Genomic DNA, 17,079 nt, shown 5'->3' with positions numbered 1-17,079 from the left:
TTTAGACCATTTTTGTTTAAAAAAGGCACTAAAACAATATAAGTTTCCATTTTTGTAAGATACTAAGAAAATGTTAACTGTGATGTAATTAAAAATGAGATTTTTTCTTTATTATACTTGTCTGTTTGTTCTGATATTGTGTGCAGTGAGGACATCCTATATAATAAAAGGCTAATATGCAAATCGACCGAATGGCAGAAGGACTGGTTGCTATGATGTGCACTGACCACCAGGGTGCAGACACTCAATGCAGGCACTGCCCTCTGGTGGTCAGTGCAGTCCCACAGAGGGAGCGCTGCTCAGCCAGAAGCCGGGCTCACTGGTGGCAGTGGGAACCTCTCTGGCCTCCATTGCAGCGCTAAGGATATCTGACTGACAGCTTAGGCCCGCTCCGCCTAAGCATCAGTTAGACATCCCCTGAAGGCTCCTGGACTGCGAGAGGGCGCAGGCCGGGCTGAGGGACTCCCCCTGAGTGCATGAATTTTGTGAACTGGGCCTCTAATTTACTTAATAAAAACTATTTCAAAAATAACATACTAAGTTGCACAATCAAAACAGACATATAAGTTCAGGCTTTGGATCCAGAATTCCCCTGGACTAGCAGATATGCCAAATAAAGATTAAACTTTCCTCCTTCAAAAAAAAAAAAGACATATAACAAAATCATATTTTTCTAGTTATTAAAGAAATATATATTCATTGTAGGAAATCTGGAAAAGTGAAAAATCTAATGCTAAAAAAAGAGATCAGTTGTGATCCCATCACTCAAAGTACATATTTTAAAAAATCATCAATATAAAAACTTCTACATCTTTCTAATTTTTCTATGAATATATTTTTTCTTTGCATAATCATCTATAGAACAATTTCTACATAAAGTTTTGCACCTGCTTTTTTTTTGCTTTAACTTTCATGCAAGTAGTCTTTTAAAAAGCTGATTTAAATAGATAAATGATATTCCACTGCAAATTTGGGACATAATTCATCATCAGTTTTCCTTTTTGTTGGACATCATTTGGTGTCTATTTTTTCTCAGTTCTAAGTAATGTTGGACAAATTTGTATGTAAATCTGACTGCAAGTCTGACCATTTCTTTGGGATTGGCTTCTAAAAGCAGACTTACCAACTCAAAAGCAACGGATGTATTACAAGGCGCCTTCTGGAAATGTGCCCATTTAACCACTTTCCAAAAATGCCGTGACATTAAATATTCTTGTCAACTGGATGAAAGGATATCTTGTTTTAATTTGTATTTCTTTGATCCGCAGTGAGGGTGACTTTCTCTGTGCATGCACTGGCCATATGCATGTTCTGTTCGTGTCTTTTTCCCACTTGGGCTGTTGTTTTCCTTACTGTGTTTTTAAGCAACAAGGAATCCCTCCCGGAATCTGGCAAATGGCTAGTGTCAGGCTGGGGTGCTGGTAAGTCCAGGACCCCTGCACGGACCCCTGCTTCTGTGTGAAGCCTGCCCTGTGTGTGGGATCATGACTTCCCACCCACCCTGGTTCCTGGTGGTTTGCTCAGAGCCAAGTGATGCCAGTGATCCCCTAACTCACAGGACAGGCGCCCTGGGGAAAGGGATGGAAACTTTCGGCTCCAGGTGGGCCTGAAAACACGCGTTAAACTTTGAGGACTTTAACCGGGCAGGAGTGACTCATTAACTCCCTGTCACTCATGAACACCCTCCGCCCAAGCTTAGGAGGTGATTTTGATGTGTCTTCATTTCTGAACGTGAATTCAATTCCTTCCAGTAGACATTGTGACGTTTTTCTCTTATGCTTTCCATCTGTCATTTTGATTTGGTTCTCAGATGTGTCCATTCTGCTATTCAATCTTGGTTTGGGTTTTCATGAAGATTATTAAGTTCTCAAGAATTCTTTCTTGTTCTCTGAGTGCTCCTTTTTCATAGTGATTGGTTCTTGTTTTATGGATTCCCTACCCCCATGGTGAGCCCAAAAGCATGCACATCACAGAGGAAATTGTGTGGTTTAAGGAGGTGAGAGTCATAAACACCTAAAATAGTGCCCGGAGCACAGTAAGCACTCCTGTGAGCCCTTAGCTCCACGTCTTGTTTGGAGCTAAGCACTTAATATAGTCAGTACTGTATCCGCCAGCAGCTCACAGCAGCTTTTCCAAGAAAGCTTAGCGCTGGGGCTGTGCCAATGGCCAGGGACACATTGCCTCACTGCACAGTTGAGGGAGCGGCACGTGGCCTGAGTTCACCTCTCCTTCCCCAGGGCCGTCTCCACCGCCTCTGAGGAGTGAGGTTCAGAGTCCTCCACTCGGGGGCTGCTTTGGTTAAACTTTTGGTGCAGAGGAGAAAGCAGCCCCATGGAATAGGGGGCCTTGCTCTGATCTCTGCAGCCAGTGAGAGATGGGATCAGGCTCCCCGTGTTTGGGGGCCCAGGTCCACTGGCGGAGAGACACAAACCTGGCCACCAACCTCACACCCAGACTCGTTTCTCACAGTAATGGTGGCTCCTTCTGTGTGGTGGCCTTGCAGGGTGGGGCCGCACCCTCCTTCCCCTGCCCCTTGCCATGGGGCTGGAGTCTGTATGTGGCTATGAATCATCAGTGGAAGGGGTAGTGGCCAGCACTGAAGGAGCCTGGGCCCCTGGCATTGGGATGCGCCATCCCAGCCTGAGCGTCAGCTGCTTGGTGGTGGGAAGGTACGAGACCGACTCCTCTCTTATTTATGATGCTGAGCTCTGAGCCTCCGAGCCAGCATCAGCATCTTTGTCCTAACTCCCCACCGTGGGCTGGCATGCTTGGCTCAACTCCAGGCTTGTGCCCACTAGGCTGCTGGTCATTGCCTGGACCTCCAGAGCCGTGACATTTGTTCCTTGATGTCTCCAAGCCAGGGTGCAGCAGGCTCTTCCAGAAGTGTGGGTGTAAGACAATAAGGACCAAGTGACAGAAGACACTGGACAGGTGACAGCCAGGCACCACTGCCCTGGGAATTGCTTGGTGCCCACATGCCCCACCTCTTCCCCTAAAAGTTTCCACCTCCACCTTGTGGGGGGCCTCTCTCTAGGTCCTTTCCCTACACCCTCCTTCCTGGCTCTCACCGCCTTCTCAAGGCAGCAGCAGACACCTCCCAAATTCCTACTACCTTGTTTTGGAACAAATTCTTACAACCTTGGGTTGGAACCACCTCCTGCCAGCTGAGTGATCCTGAGCAAGTGACCTCTCCATGCCTCTGTTCCCCCATCTGTAAAGTGGGCCCAGTAGGAGAGGAGTTACGAAGACTAAATAGAATTATCTGTTTAAAGAGCTTAACAAAGCACGGGCCCACTTCCCTGCCCTCCTCTCGCCCACCGAACCTTTGTCCAGGGGGCTCCTGCTCTGTCCAACCATTCAGTTCTTTTTCTTTTCTTTTTTTATCCTTACCTGAGATATGTTTTTTTTTCTTTAGAGAGAGAGGATGGGGCGGGGAGAGAGAGAGAGAGAGAGAGAGAGAGAGAGAGAGAGAGAGAGAGAGAGAGAAACATGGATGCGAGAGAGAAACACTGATGGGTTGCCTCCGGTAGGTGGGTGACATAGGAGCAGCTTGGTTGGGAGGATCTATGGGTAGAGCAGGAATGGGTGCCATGTCTGGAGCTGAGCTCAGCCGCCTGTGATAAGAGAATGTCCTCTGGAGTGAAGAGGTGTGAGTTCTAGCTCTGCCTTTGCTACTGCATTTGCTGTGTGACCTCTCTGGCATCAGTTTTCTTTTCTGTAAAATGAGAAGAGTTGAGGAGTTCATGGCTGCCCTGCATGTCACCGCGTTGGGCGAGACACACAGTGGGCCCTACTCTTCTCCTTCCGTCTCAGAGCCTGCGGCTGTGAGGTGCAGCATAGGCCTGGCACAGGGTGAAGCTAACCTTTCTCTGCCCATCTCTTCCGCAACTGGGGCCTGGGCAGGCTGCTCGAGACCCCTGCTGTGAGGCAGGTACAGTCTTCCTCCCTCACCTGTGGCGGTGGGCATCAGCAGGAAGTGATGGCTAAGAAGGGTTGGACACTTTGATTGGCATTGGTATGACCATGACATGATTCCCTAATGTGACCCTCACTGAGGGGGTCGGGAGCAGGGGCTTGAAGCCCTCGTCTGCCTGGTGGTCTGGCTTATGTATCAGGGATGGGGAAACAGCCCATCTCATCTCAGTGGGCCACTCCTTTCTCTGCTAGAGGTGGGGGTTGCCTTGCACTACATCCTCTCCCTAAACTGCCTTCCAGCTCTGACATGCACCGTCTGATGTGGGGCCACTAGCCTTCTGTGATCCTCATTGGACAGCAGGGATACAGGAACCATTTCCTCATCACAGTAAGTTCTACTGGACTGTGCTTCTCTAGAATTTTAGCCAAGCCTTCACTCTGCAGGCTGGGAGTTGCAGGAATTCCTGAATGACTCAGAAATGGCCCAGACCCAAAGACCTCAGTCACTCGTTCATCATACATTAATCAAGGACCTCCTAGGTGCCAGTAGGATGTTGTGATAACCAAGATGGACACGCACCGCCTTCACAGAGCTTCCTGTCCTGCATACGGAGAATCATCTGCGGTAACACGGACTCAAAGCAATATTGGCTTAAACATGCTGGCCTTTTGTCTGTCTGTCCTGGAAAGCCCACGCTGGTGAGGCAGTTCTGCTCTGGGAGGCTGTCTGGGTCTGTGTTCCTACCTTTAAACACCCCCCTCCCCGCCATAGCATTCCCCTGAGGAGGGAATGTGGGAGGAGGCCCGCCCTCCCCTTCACTGGGAACTCAGTGCGGACAGCCAGCACTTCCTACTGGCCAGCTGCAAGGGAGTGTAAGCTCTCTTCAGAGCCACTGTGTTCTGCTGAAGACGGAGCTCTGGGAGGGGGTGGAAGAACTCTGAAAACTGGCAGTCTTTGCCACAGAAAGACAAGTAGGAAGGGAATGAACACGTACACGAATGGGTAACCTTCCAATGCTTTGAAGGAGAGGTTCTTGGTGCTGTGAGAGCATATAAAGGAGTCCAGGAAGGCTTCCCTGAGGAAGTGACATTTGTGATGTGAGGTAGAGAACGAGTAGGAACTGATGGGGAAGAAACGGTGAGGCTGTTCCCAACAAAGGCAGCAGGGGTGCAAGGCTCTGTGAACAGAGGGAGTATTGCGCACTCAGGAAACCCGAGAAGCCATGGTTCCTGAGAGGACACACAGGGGGCTCCCCAGGATAGGCGGCTGACATCTCCGAGGATCACCCCAAGGAAGGAGCCCCAGGCGCCGGGAGTCAGAGATGTCCGCTCTGTTCCTGGCACTTTTCTAAGGCTCTGTCTGTATTCATTCATTTGCTCTGAACAACCTGTGCCAGTTCTTGTCTTCAGAGAATGGGTTGGAATAAGGCATACAAGAGGCTTAGGAGGGCAATGCCCATGGAGGATGAGGGGAGGACGTGGGAGCAGGAGCAACAAAGCAGCAGGGGTACAGGGCTCTGCTGACACCTGGGAAAGCAGAGGGGGAGGAGGGAAGACTGGGGGAAGAGCCTCAGACTGCAGTGCAGCCTGGAGACCCCTGGGTCATGGTCATGGGGAGCCCCAGAGCCCAGACGGCCCATGGTAACAGGAAAAACAAACCGGAAGTGCAGAGTGGGGCTGGAGTTGAAGGACTCTTCACTTCATGTCTTTCTGTAGTGTTTGAACTTTACAACAATGTGCAGGTGTTATTTTAAAAAGAATTATGCAAATGAGCGGCCTGGCTGTCACTCTGAGAGGCTTGGGCTTGAACCTCTAGGAGACAGAGATACCCTTGGCGCCATGGAGGACAAAGTAGTTCCAGTTTCCTGGGCTTCTGGCATTTCCCACTCACTGCCCCGTTGGAGTTGTTATTCGCCCCCTGCACTGCCATCATTCCGCTGCCCCGGGCTGTGTGCCAGCGTCCCTTTTCCGCAGCATTGCCCAGCACCAGGCCAGCGCAGGGTGGGGGTCAAGGAGCGCTGGGTAAATACTGGGAGGAGTGATACCAGCCTCTCCCCGGTCTCTGCGCTTTCCAGCGCCTGCTCCCATCCATTACTTTATCTGATCCTCAAACAGCCCTGTGAGGCAAGTAGGACAGGGGTCTTGGCACTCGTTTGATAGATGAGGAAACTGAGGCTCTGGCTGGCAGACTGACTTGCCCAATGCCACTCAGCTGGCCAGAGGGACCAGAACCAGAGTCCAGGCTGCCATACACACAGCCCCCTGGGGCTGAGAATCAGGCTGCCCCCCATCTGGAAATTTCTGCAGATGCCAGAGAGAAAACCATTCACGGACCCTGCTGCAGTGTACTCTTTACCCTGCCCAACCACCCTCATGGCCTTCTCTTTGTGCCTGCCCACTCCTAGTCATACCTCAAAACTACTCCCTGAGCCCACAATGAATGGGGTATTCTTAGTATCCTAGCCCTTTGCCTGTCAGAAGAGGTGGACACTGGCCAGCTGAGCCCCAGGGACACAGGGACTGAGAGTGGGAGGATTTGTTGCTTCCCACCTGAGAAGGGGGAGAAGTCAGTTACTGCAGTAGGTCACAAGTGCTTGATGGCCTCAGGTGGTCCCTTTGTGCCCGGACCACTGAGCATTGAATGGGACCCTGGGCTCAGAGCTTGGGCAGGTGCGAGTTGAAGGAAAGGCTCGAGGTTATGGGGGGGCAGTGTAGAGGGGATGGGCATGGGATGGAGTACGCTGAGGCCAAAATTGCTGACTACAGGGCTGTGGGACAATGTCAGCTCCCCAGGAACTACTTCTTTTTTTAAAGATTCTTTTATTGAACTTGAGAGAGAAGAAAGGAGAGGGATCAAGAGAAAGAAACACCGATGTGAGAGTGAAACACAGATGGGCTGCCTCCTGCAGGTGCTGCAGGTAGAAGGGAACAAATGGATACAATCATTGCTTTGGTGGAGCTTACATTCTATTGGATGAGAAAAAAAGCAAATAAAATAAAATGTAAAATATATAATACATTAGCAGGGAATAAGCAAAAAAAAAAATAAAAGGGAAGTTAAACAGGACAGGGAAATAGGAAATAGAGTGTTAACATTTCTATTGGGGGTTTAAAGCAGGGCTCCCTGAGAAGGTAATGTCCACCATGAAATAAAATGCGACTAGGTATTCCATCACCAAAACGATTTATTCAGGAAAAAGAAGGAATTGCAGTCTGGTACATGCAGACATGATGAGCCACATGTACAAAGAAGGAGGAAGTACTTTACAGAGGGGAAGAGGGAGTTTAGGGGCTGTTACAACCATAGAGCTCTGTCGTAAAGGTAGAGTTCTTCCCATAGGGCTCTCACAATGACATAGGTGTGATAGCTCTTCCCACAGCCCCTCCTGATTTCTGTCCAGGTTAAGCTCTCTCTTATGATTTTATCCTTTTTGATCAAGATCTTTCTCTGGAAGTAGCGCTGATCAACAGCCAGGTTTTCCGATTTTAGCAGCCTTTTGTCCCTCCACGTCCAGAAGGATTTCTGGGTGTCGTGTCTCATATCGGAGGGATGGTGCAGGAATAGAAAACATCTCGTATTCAGGGATAATGTGCAACAGGTGAAGAGCTTAATAACAAGAAGAATACAACACAAAATTTAAAACAACATGATAAACAGTCTAAATGGTGATTCTAAATGAGGAGTTCAAACCTGTAGGTGGTGAAATGAAGGTCATTGTTGTCTTGGACAGATCAAAGTTCTTAACATCAGATACAGTAACAGAAAGCTTCCCCTTTCACATTAGCTTGGAAAATGTAAACAAGGATATTTCCCTTCTATGAAAGAGAGAGAAATAAAATAAAAAACAACAGTAAGGAAAAGATTTGCACAGACCTGGTATAGTCGTTTTGGGAAAGCTGTCTCCTTCAGAGACCATCTGCTTCAATTTTTGACAGCTTTAACTTCAGGTCACAAGTCTGTGCTCAGTTCCAATGAGGTTTTGGTCCTTCCTTCTTTCCTTCTTTCCTTCCTTCCTTCCTTCCTTCCTTCCTTCCTTCCTTCCTTCCTTCCTTCCTTCCATTTTTGTTAATCTTCACTTGAGGATATTTTTCCCATTGCTTTTTAGAGAGAGTGGAAGAGAGGAATGGAGGGGGAGGGAGGGAGGGAAGGGGGAGAGAGCGAGACATTTATTGGGAGGGAGGGAAGGGGGAGAGAGCGAGACATTTATTGGTTGCCTCTCCCTTGCATATACCTCAACCAGGGTCAGGATTGAACCTGCAACTCAGCCCTTGATCTGGAATCAAACCGGTGACCCTTCAGTATGTGAGCCGACTCTCCAATCACTGAGCCACAACAACAAGGGAGGTGCCTTTTTAAAATGCAACACATGTATTCATGAGTTTACTCCCTGGAGTTTAGCAGCACAGGGAGTAGTCAACAGTACTTGATAGGGGCCCTTCCAGCAAAACTGGAGGGAATCCTATATAATAAAAGGCTAATATGAAAAATGACCCAATAGCGGAACGACCGGTTGCTATGATGTGCACTGACCACCAGGGGGCAGATGCTTAATGCAGGAGCTGCCCCCTGGTGGTCAGTGCGCTCCCACAGGGGCCGCTCAGCCAGAAGCCAGTGCGCTCCCACAGGGGCCGCTCAGCCAGAAGCCAGCTTAGCCAACTTAGGCTAAGCCATCAGTTGGACATCCCCCGAGGGCTCCCGGACTGCGAGAGGGCACAGGTCCGGCTGAGGGACTCCCCCCACCCCCTACTCACGAATTTCATGCACTGGGCCTCTAGTTATTATTATAATTTGGTGTGTCTTCCACTCAAAAGAGGTGGATCTGAAATTTAGGACCAATGGCAATGCTTTTGGCCATGGTATTTGAATGGTCTCTATGCATTTTGCCAATTGAATCTTAATAATGCAGTTAGTGCCTTTAACTAAACCTGAGAATTGAGGGTCATAAGTGCAGTGAAAATGTTGTAACATTTGGTTACAACAGTTTTGACAGGTTTGGCCAAACATCACAGACTTGTCAAAACTGATCAGTAAAGTGGGTTCCTCCATTGCTGTGGAGTTCCAGAGGGGCTAACCGGACTTTAGCTTCAGTCCAGTGAGAGAACAACCAGGTCATTACTAAGACATATTAATTTCCTGAGACAGGGGAAGCAGTGTGAAATCTATTTGTCAAACCTTGAGTAGCCCATTAGGCAATTTGAAATGTCTGAGAGACATGCAAATAGACTTCCCTGGGTTGTACTTTGTTCAAGTGGGACAAGTGAGGTAGGTGCTTTTTATGGTCTTATTAACATTTCTCCACCAAAATTGATTCATGAATGCTATCATTTTGTCAGTGGTTTAATGCCTGTACAATAGTTAGGTGTGGACACTTTAGTCTCAGGTAGGACTGGGCTGTTATTTGGCCTTTCTCTGTTTATCAAACCAACAATTGTTGGATTTCCAATCCTGCTTTTCTTTTTCTGAAGCCAACTGCTGGGCTGCCTTGACTAGTTTTTCTAAGTCAGGGGAGGGGAAAGTCCAGCTCTCGGGCCACTTAAGGTCCTCGAAATCATTTGGACTGACCCTGCCAAGGCATTAGGGGTGAATTAAATAAATGTTTGAACAAATATACAGGCTAATTTTTAAGTTGATAGTTTTGTATGGCCCGAGAATGATGCTATAAATATCCAAATGGACCTTGGCAGTAAAAGGTTCCAAACCCCTGTTCTAAGTTATCAGCTGGAAATATCCCCTTGGACCATGACAGAGGCTTGACGGCTGCTGGTTCCTTTAAGGGCAGCGTTCCTTGCAGGAATGTCATCACAGCGATGTTCTTTCTCTTCCAGAGAGTCAGGATTAGAATGCCCTGGGGTCTTAAGAATAGCTAAAGCAGCAGGTACAAGTATAGCATGCAGTCGTTCTTGGATGTACAGGGCATTCCATTTTATTTCCACTGGTTGTAAGAAAGCCACGTTGTTTCCATAACATTCCAAAGTCATGAGCTATTGCGAAGGCATATCTACTGTCATTATAAGTGATGGTCGTTTTGTCCTTGGCTAAATACAAGCCCGCCTGAGAGCATATAATTCAGCCTGCTGGGCTGAAGGAGTCCAAGGTAAAGATGCTGCCGTGACGACTTCAAAAGGGGTTACAACAGCATAACCAGCATAGTCCCTTCTATGTCATGTTTAAAATATGAGCCACCTGTAACCAGCTTTACCCAGAGGAGTCTCCTGCAGATCATCACAAGGTCAGGAGGTGATCCATCCGTATGCAAGCATCATGAGGGGCTTTGTCAGTATCACAGGGGAAAAGAGTAGCTGGAATAAGGTTATTAAACATGAAAGAGTGATGTGAGGAGCACTTTACAGAAGGACTTTATAGAAAGCCAGGCAACTAACTGCAGACCCTGGTGTGGCGAGAATTCAGGAGGGCTTCTACTGCATGAGGTGCAACGATGGTCAAAGGGGATCCTACAATTTCCTTTATGTCCTCAACCAAAAGGACAGTGGTAGTAATGGCTCTATGGCAAGGGCTGCATCCCCATGCCACAGGGTCCAGCTGCTGACTGGAATACCCTAAGGGCCTATGGTGGTCCTCATGTTTTTGGGTGAGTAACCGAAGGGCAACCCTTTATATATATCAGTGGTTTAATGCATGTACAATAGTTAGGTGTGGACACTTTCTCTCTCTCTCTCTCTCTCTCTCTCTCTCTCTCTCTCTCTCTCTCTCTCTCTCATATGCCCCCAAACAGGTGAGTTTATTAAACTCTCCTTTAAGACTTTAAAAGTTATGTTGTCCTGTTCTTCCCATATAATTGGGTCAGGACTATAATTCTTTAGTAAAACATTATAGAGGTTTTTTTTTGTTTTTGTTTTTGTTTTTTATCAGAGAGAGATTTGGGACCCAATTTTGGCAATAGGCAATTAGCCCAACAAAGCCTTGGAGTTGACACTTAGTTTTAGGCCTTGGGAAACTTAGGACACCATGAAACCTATCTGGACCCAGTTGCAGTCCTTGCTCCAATATCAGATGTCCCAAATACTAAACCTGAATTTACACAAACTGCAATTTTTTTTAGAGATTTTATGCCCCTTGAAAGCCAAAAGTTCTAACAGGTGGAGGCTGTCTCCTGTGAGGAGAACTTGGAGGAAGAGCGAAGAAGCAAGGTGTCCACATATTGCAACAAAGTAGAACCATTAGGGAAAATTATATCATCCAAAACAGCCTTCAGACTTGTGAGAAATAAGAAGGGCTTTCTTTTTTTTTTTTTTTAATATATTTTTATTGATTTTCCACAGAGAGGAAGGGAGAGAGACAGAGAGTTAGAAACATCAATGAGAGAGAAACATCGACCAGCTGCCTCCTGCACATCCCCCACTGGGGATGTGCCCACAACCCAGGCACATGCCCTTGACCGGAATCGAACCTGGGACCTTTCAGTCCGCAGGCCGACGCTCTATCCACTGAGCCAAACCGGTTTCGGCAAGAAGGGCTTTCAGTAAAGCCCCGGGGCATTACTGTCCAAGTGAATTGTTTCCTTCCCAAGTGAAGGCAAAAAGGTATCGGCCAGCTTCATCAACTGGAATGTTAAAGAATGCACTGCGCAAACCAGTTACAGTAAAGAAGTTGCTTCCCATTGGATGGATGTTAGTAGTTTATGAGGGTTAGGAACAGTAGGGTTTTGAGGGGTAACAACGTGGTTTATTGCTGGGAAACAAACCTTCACCTTCCTCCTTTTGCTTTCTCACAGGTAAAATGAGACTGTGACAGGGACTGAGTTAATCTCTTATGGGTTTTATACCTTGAAGAGCCTTTTTACTCATGGTGTATGGATCAATTCTGGGAAGGGGTTTTGAAGAATCTATTTGAATATTGATAGGAGGTAGTGGTGCACTTTGGATCTTGCCAACATCACTTGAAGATTTTGTTCATAAAGAGGATAGCAGTTTGACTCAGTAAAGATAATTGATCAGTGCTCCCAGATTCAGCTATAGCGTCACCAGAGATTGAACAAATAAAAGATGTTGAAAGATTATTTAGTTCACCTGAGTGGCTATTTTAACAGCTACTGTCAAATTCTAAAATTATTTCCTCCTTTTGGGAGAAAGAAACTCAGGGGTGATACTTCTCTAAGAAGTCTTGGCCTAATAAATGAATAGGGCAGAAGAACTAAGGAGAAGGAGTGAGTATCTTTCAAAGGGCCTAGGAAAAGAGGGATGGGGTCAGAGACAGAACCTGTTCAAGTGTATTTGAAACCCCTGCCACTGGAACTGTTTTAGTACTCCAAGGCAGAGGTTGGTGTCAGAAGGACAGAGACAGATTCACTACCAATTTGAGGAAAAGCTTCTCCAAACTGATTAAGTGGCAGGGCTGGGGGAAGTCCCTGCTATCCCATGGAGCCCCATCATTGGGGATAAGAGACCTTGGGAAGGCTGATGAGAAGGCTGAGGATACCTGAAGTGCTGAAATTTGCCACCATCCCTAATCCAGTCTCCTTGCTTTTTGCAATGACAGCAGAAGCTAGGAAACTTTTGGTTTTATATAGGGGCCTTCATATGCCAGGTCTAAAAATTAGACATCATGCCAATCTTACTTTTAGATAGCTCATATAGACTGCGAGCAATCTGATTGCCCAAATTAACCAAATCTTTGGTGGACATGGTTTCCTACATCATCCTGATCCTTTTAGCCAAAAGGGAAAGGTATTGGTTCAGCCTCTTAATAAACAAAGACTTACCAAAGATTACTCAAGTGGAATCAACATCTGAAGGAAGACCAGAATTTTCCTTATAAATGACCTAAAGTCAATTATAATAGTCATGAACAGATTTGACAGACTTTTGTGAGCAAGTCTGAATCCTGCTCCAGCCAACAGACTTTTAAAAAGCTACTGTTATTGCTCAGTGAAGTTCTTAAGGAAGTCTTGTAGCTTCTTTCCAAAAACCAGAGGTTTGTTTTTCTAAATCCCTCCCAGGATGTTCCCATTGGGCAATTCCCATCCAATGTTGAGGTGGCCTTCACCAACTAGCATATGGATTAGCTGCTATACATCAGAAAACCCAGGGTGATAGGCCTGAATAACTATGTCAAACTCCTCAGCAAATCTGTGAGGATCCTGTTACCTTAGGGGATTCTTTAACCATGGCTTATAACTCAGCTTTAGTCCAGGGACATGAGGTGTATTAGGATCCTCAGAGAGCTTAACTTTAAAGGGACAGGTACTGATATGTTTAGAGGAGGAGGAAGGGAGAGAAGTTCAGAGGAAGATGGCACCAGAGGCAAGGCAAGGAAGCCAGATAGTGGAAAGCCAGATGGCTTCCGAGGTGAAGCATGAAAAAAATAAGGAGTTGAGGGGAAGGGCAAGACAGCACTGGAAGTGAAGATCATGAGGCTTCAGAAACCATCCTTTCTCTCTTTAAAAGTTCAGTAGCCCCAGTTAATTCTAAAAGTTTACTTTGTAAAGAGGCAACTTCAGATTCTTGGTTCCATTTGGAAGCCTCAAAATACCACTGGAAATAGGCATTCCATTCATCTTAGCTAGTTTTAGTGATAATATTATCCAATAGGGTTTTAAGAAAAGTGAGTTTGGGAATTCAAAGATTCCCTATGGTGCCCATTGATATTCTGAATTACTTTCGGTCAGATCTGCTTACTTAGTTAAATATGAAGAGTGACCATAGCTTTTAAACATGATTTCAACAGGCGTTTCTAGAGACGGAACAGTCTTGAAAAACTTAGATAATGGAGATCCCATTTTTTCAGAGACTTTTCTCTAGCGCAAGGGCCCCAAACAGCCCGAATGGCTCCAGCAACCTGCAGGTTAGATACCGGCCAGTCTCACTGTAGAACACCCTTTGATCAGGGGGTTAGGGGGAGAGGTCAAGCCAAAGGTAAAAAGCCAGTTGTAGTAGAACAGCCTGATCTCAAGAGATCCAAGTCAAAGACTGATGAGACACAGCTTGCGTTGGGAGCAGTCTGGTTCCAGACAGAACCAGATCAGAGCCGAGCCTCAGTTTCTGGGGAAACAACCCCGTTCCAGATGGAATCTGTCAGAAAGCAAGTGCAGTTCCGAGAAGCAGCCTGGTACTTCTGGGGAGTCAGGCCAAAGTGTCAACCGAGCTCACAAATGAACAAACAAACAAGCAAGGCCCTTTAACAACAACAACAAAAACCCTCTAAAGAGTTTCTGAACAAAGTCCAGAGAGCTTCAGAACACAAAATCAGAAGCTGGGTTCCAGACCAAGCCCAAGCCTCCAGGCCAGAGAGCAGTGAGCCCAGTGGCTCTGTGGGGAACCAGCTCCTGGTTGCACACCTGCTCTGAAATTGTCCCGGTCACTACTCTGTAACCCCTATGGGCCCCCTGAAAAAGTTGACCATGAAACAAAAGTTGACTAGGTACTCTGTCACCAAAAGGATTTATTCAGGAAAAAGAGAAGATTGCAATCTGGGACATGCAGACGTGATGAGCCAGATGTACAAAGATGGAGGAAGTACTTTGTGAGGGGGAACTGGGAGTTTAGGGAAGGAGCTGTTACAACCATAGAGCTCTGTTGTAAATGTGGAGTTCTTCCTATAGGGCTCTCACAATGACATAGGTGTGATAGCTCTTCGCGCAGCCCCTCCTGATTTCTGGCCAGGTTAAGGTCTCTGTCATAAATTTTAACAGTTAATTGAACATATAATAGAACCCCGAAGGAGGTGATGGAGCCACGTAATTTCTGGGGAAGAGACTATACAGGCAAGAGGAACAACAAGTGTGAAGACCCTGAGATGGGGTTGTGCCTGGTATATGTGAGGAATCACATGGTGGCCAGTGTGACTGAAGTGATGTGAGCAAAGGGGGAGAGTGGAGGGTAAGGTCAGAGGTGCATTAGGGCCAGATCCTGTAGGGCATTGCAGGCATTGCAGGCGAGAGCCACTGAAATGTTCCGAGTCAAGAAGGGACATGGCCTGACTCAGGTTGCAGCAGGAGCATCTTAGCTGTTTTTCAGTTTCCCCCCCTCAGTTTTATTGAGATATAATTGACATACATCACTGTATAAGTTTAAGGTATATAATATAATGGTTTGACTTATGTATATTATGAAATGATTACCACAATAAGTTTAGTTGGCACCCATCATCTCATATAGATACAATAAAAAGAAAAATATTTTTTCCCTTGTAATAAAAACTCTTAGAATTGAACAACGCTCCCATATACCATACAGCAGTGTTAGCTGTAGTCATCCTGTTGCATATTACATCCCTAGTACTTATATATCTTATAACTGGAAGTGTGTGCCTTTTTTGTTGTTGTTAATCCTCACCCGAAGATATTTTATTCCATTGATTTTTTTTTTAGAGAGAGAGTGGAAAGGAGGGAGGGAAGCAGAGGAGAAAGAGAGAGAGAGAAACATTGATGTGAGAGAGACACATTGATTGGTTGCCTCCCACACGTGCCCCAAGCAGGTTGAGGATCAAACCTGCAACCCAGGTATGTGCACTTGACCGGGAATTGAACCCCCAGCCCTTCAGTGCCAGACAGGGCAGAAGTTTGTACCTTTCGACCAATTTCCTCTAATACCCCTCCACCCACCCCCCACTTCCTATCTATTCTTAGCCACAAGTCTTATCTATTTTTTCAATGAGTTTGTTACTGTTGTTTTAGATTCCACATATAAGGGGGATCATTCAGTATTTCTTTTTCTCTGATCCCCTGTTTCTGACCAGCCCTGTGCCTAAGCCTCCTTGTGTGCTGAAGCTGCTATGGATGTGTCTTTGTTTCCAAGTTCTTCTGACATGTTGGTGTGGTTTTCACTCAGGGGAAGGGGAACACTGGGCTGAAGTGTGTGAGGCGTGAAGGATGGATAGTATGCAGGGCAGATGGAGAAATGCCGTGGATGTGCCAGGCTCCCACCTTCACAGAGACAAGTCAGTGAGTTACTGAACCCTCCAGACCGCCGTCTCTTTTTGTATAAAAACTGGTGAATTCTACCTGTTCTGCCAATGCTGGTCAGGGCTGCCATAACGTTTCAGACAGTGCACAGCATCTCATCACCATCCTCATCCTCATCCTCATCCTCAACATGAGTCTCCTCTAAACCTGGGCCAAGCCTGGGTTTGGCTCCTGGGTTTTACCAACAGGAGCTACTAGCACTGACAGGTGCACAGGGAGGGCTCCAGGGTCCGGGGGGCCAGCGTGGGCATGCACTTAGGAGCCAAGACCCACATCATTGCAGAGTCCCAGCAATGAGTTTCTGAGTCCCAGCTCTAGTAGTGTTCTCCCGGAGGAGCAGGGGACAGCTCCCCACCTCCCAGGCCCAGGCCGGGAGGGGAAAGGATGTGAGCTCTCTGCCCACGTGTCCCCGGTTGTGGTTGTCTGGAAGATGCCGTCTCTGCCTCCCCCTCTCCTCTCCTTACCAGCTGTGTGACCCGGGGAGGATCTGGTGGCGTCTCAGAGTCGTGTCTTCGTCTGTAAAATGCTTGGCTGAGGACCCAACAGCGGTGTGGGTTAAAGGCAACCTCAGCTCATGCTTTTCTCTGGGGCAAATCATTGGGAGCCTCCCGCTTCCTATCCCGGAATGGAAGGCGAAAGCGTCCCGGGATGGCCGCGGACTACAGAAGACTGCGAAGCACTGCCCGGTGTTCAGGAGAGGGCCCCAGAGCAGGGTGTCCCTGATTCCAGGCAGGGGTCAGCAGGCCTCCTCAAACTTCTGAGACCGCCCAGGCGGCAGCACAGCCCCCGCGCACCTTCCCGGGGCAACTGCGATTCCTCAGCGGAAAGACCTCACCGTAATTCTCCAACGACACGTTCCCCCAGGCAAGCGCCCTGCTTTACCTGGCGCTCAGCCGCCAGACACAGCGGCCCGGACGGGGCTGCAGGTGGGAGTGGGCTGTCCCGGACAGGGCTGTGCCCCCGGGCCTCCCCCGGCGCCCACCCCCCGCGCCTACCGCACTTCCGTGCGATCTCAGGGTTTCGCAGGTCCCGAGGCCCATCTCACCTGCCCACCTGGGAACCCAGCTTTAGCAGCTGCCCCCCGCGGACTCTGCGAGTCCACGGCTGGGGATGGAGGCCGGGAGGTGGCTGGGGGCCGGGAGCCAGGGGCCGGGCAGCTGGCTGGGGAGCGCGCGGAGCCGGTGGCTCTGCAACGAGGAGCGCGCGCGGGCGGTGCTCAGCCCCTGGCAGCCCGGGTGGGCGG

The 17,079-nt window shown here is 47.9% G+C and overlaps 1 long non-coding RNA gene across 1 annotated transcript; it reads right to left on the bottom strand.

Moving 5' to 3' along the window:
- Nucleotides 1–7,082: 7,082 nt before the first annotated feature.
- LOC106699457 lies at nucleotides 7,083–16,875 on the bottom strand. Its single transcript, XR_002826169.1, has 2 exons — nucleotides 16,301–16,875; nucleotides 7,083–7,522 (listed from the first exon to the last, which is right to left on the bottom strand). It is a non-coding gene; the product is annotated as an uncharacterized LOC106699457 (long non-coding RNA).
- Nucleotides 16,876–17,079: the final 204 nt, after the last annotated feature.

The sequence above is a fragment of the Myotis lucifugus genome, unplaced genomic scaffold, assembly GCF_000147115.1.
Source record: "Myotis lucifugus unplaced genomic scaffold, Myoluc2.0 scaffold_410, whole genome shotgun sequence".
Classification (NCBI taxonomy): domain Eukaryota; kingdom Metazoa; phylum Chordata; class Mammalia; order Chiroptera; family Vespertilionidae; genus Myotis; species Myotis lucifugus.
This window is presented reverse-complemented; position numbering and strand designations above follow the sequence as displayed.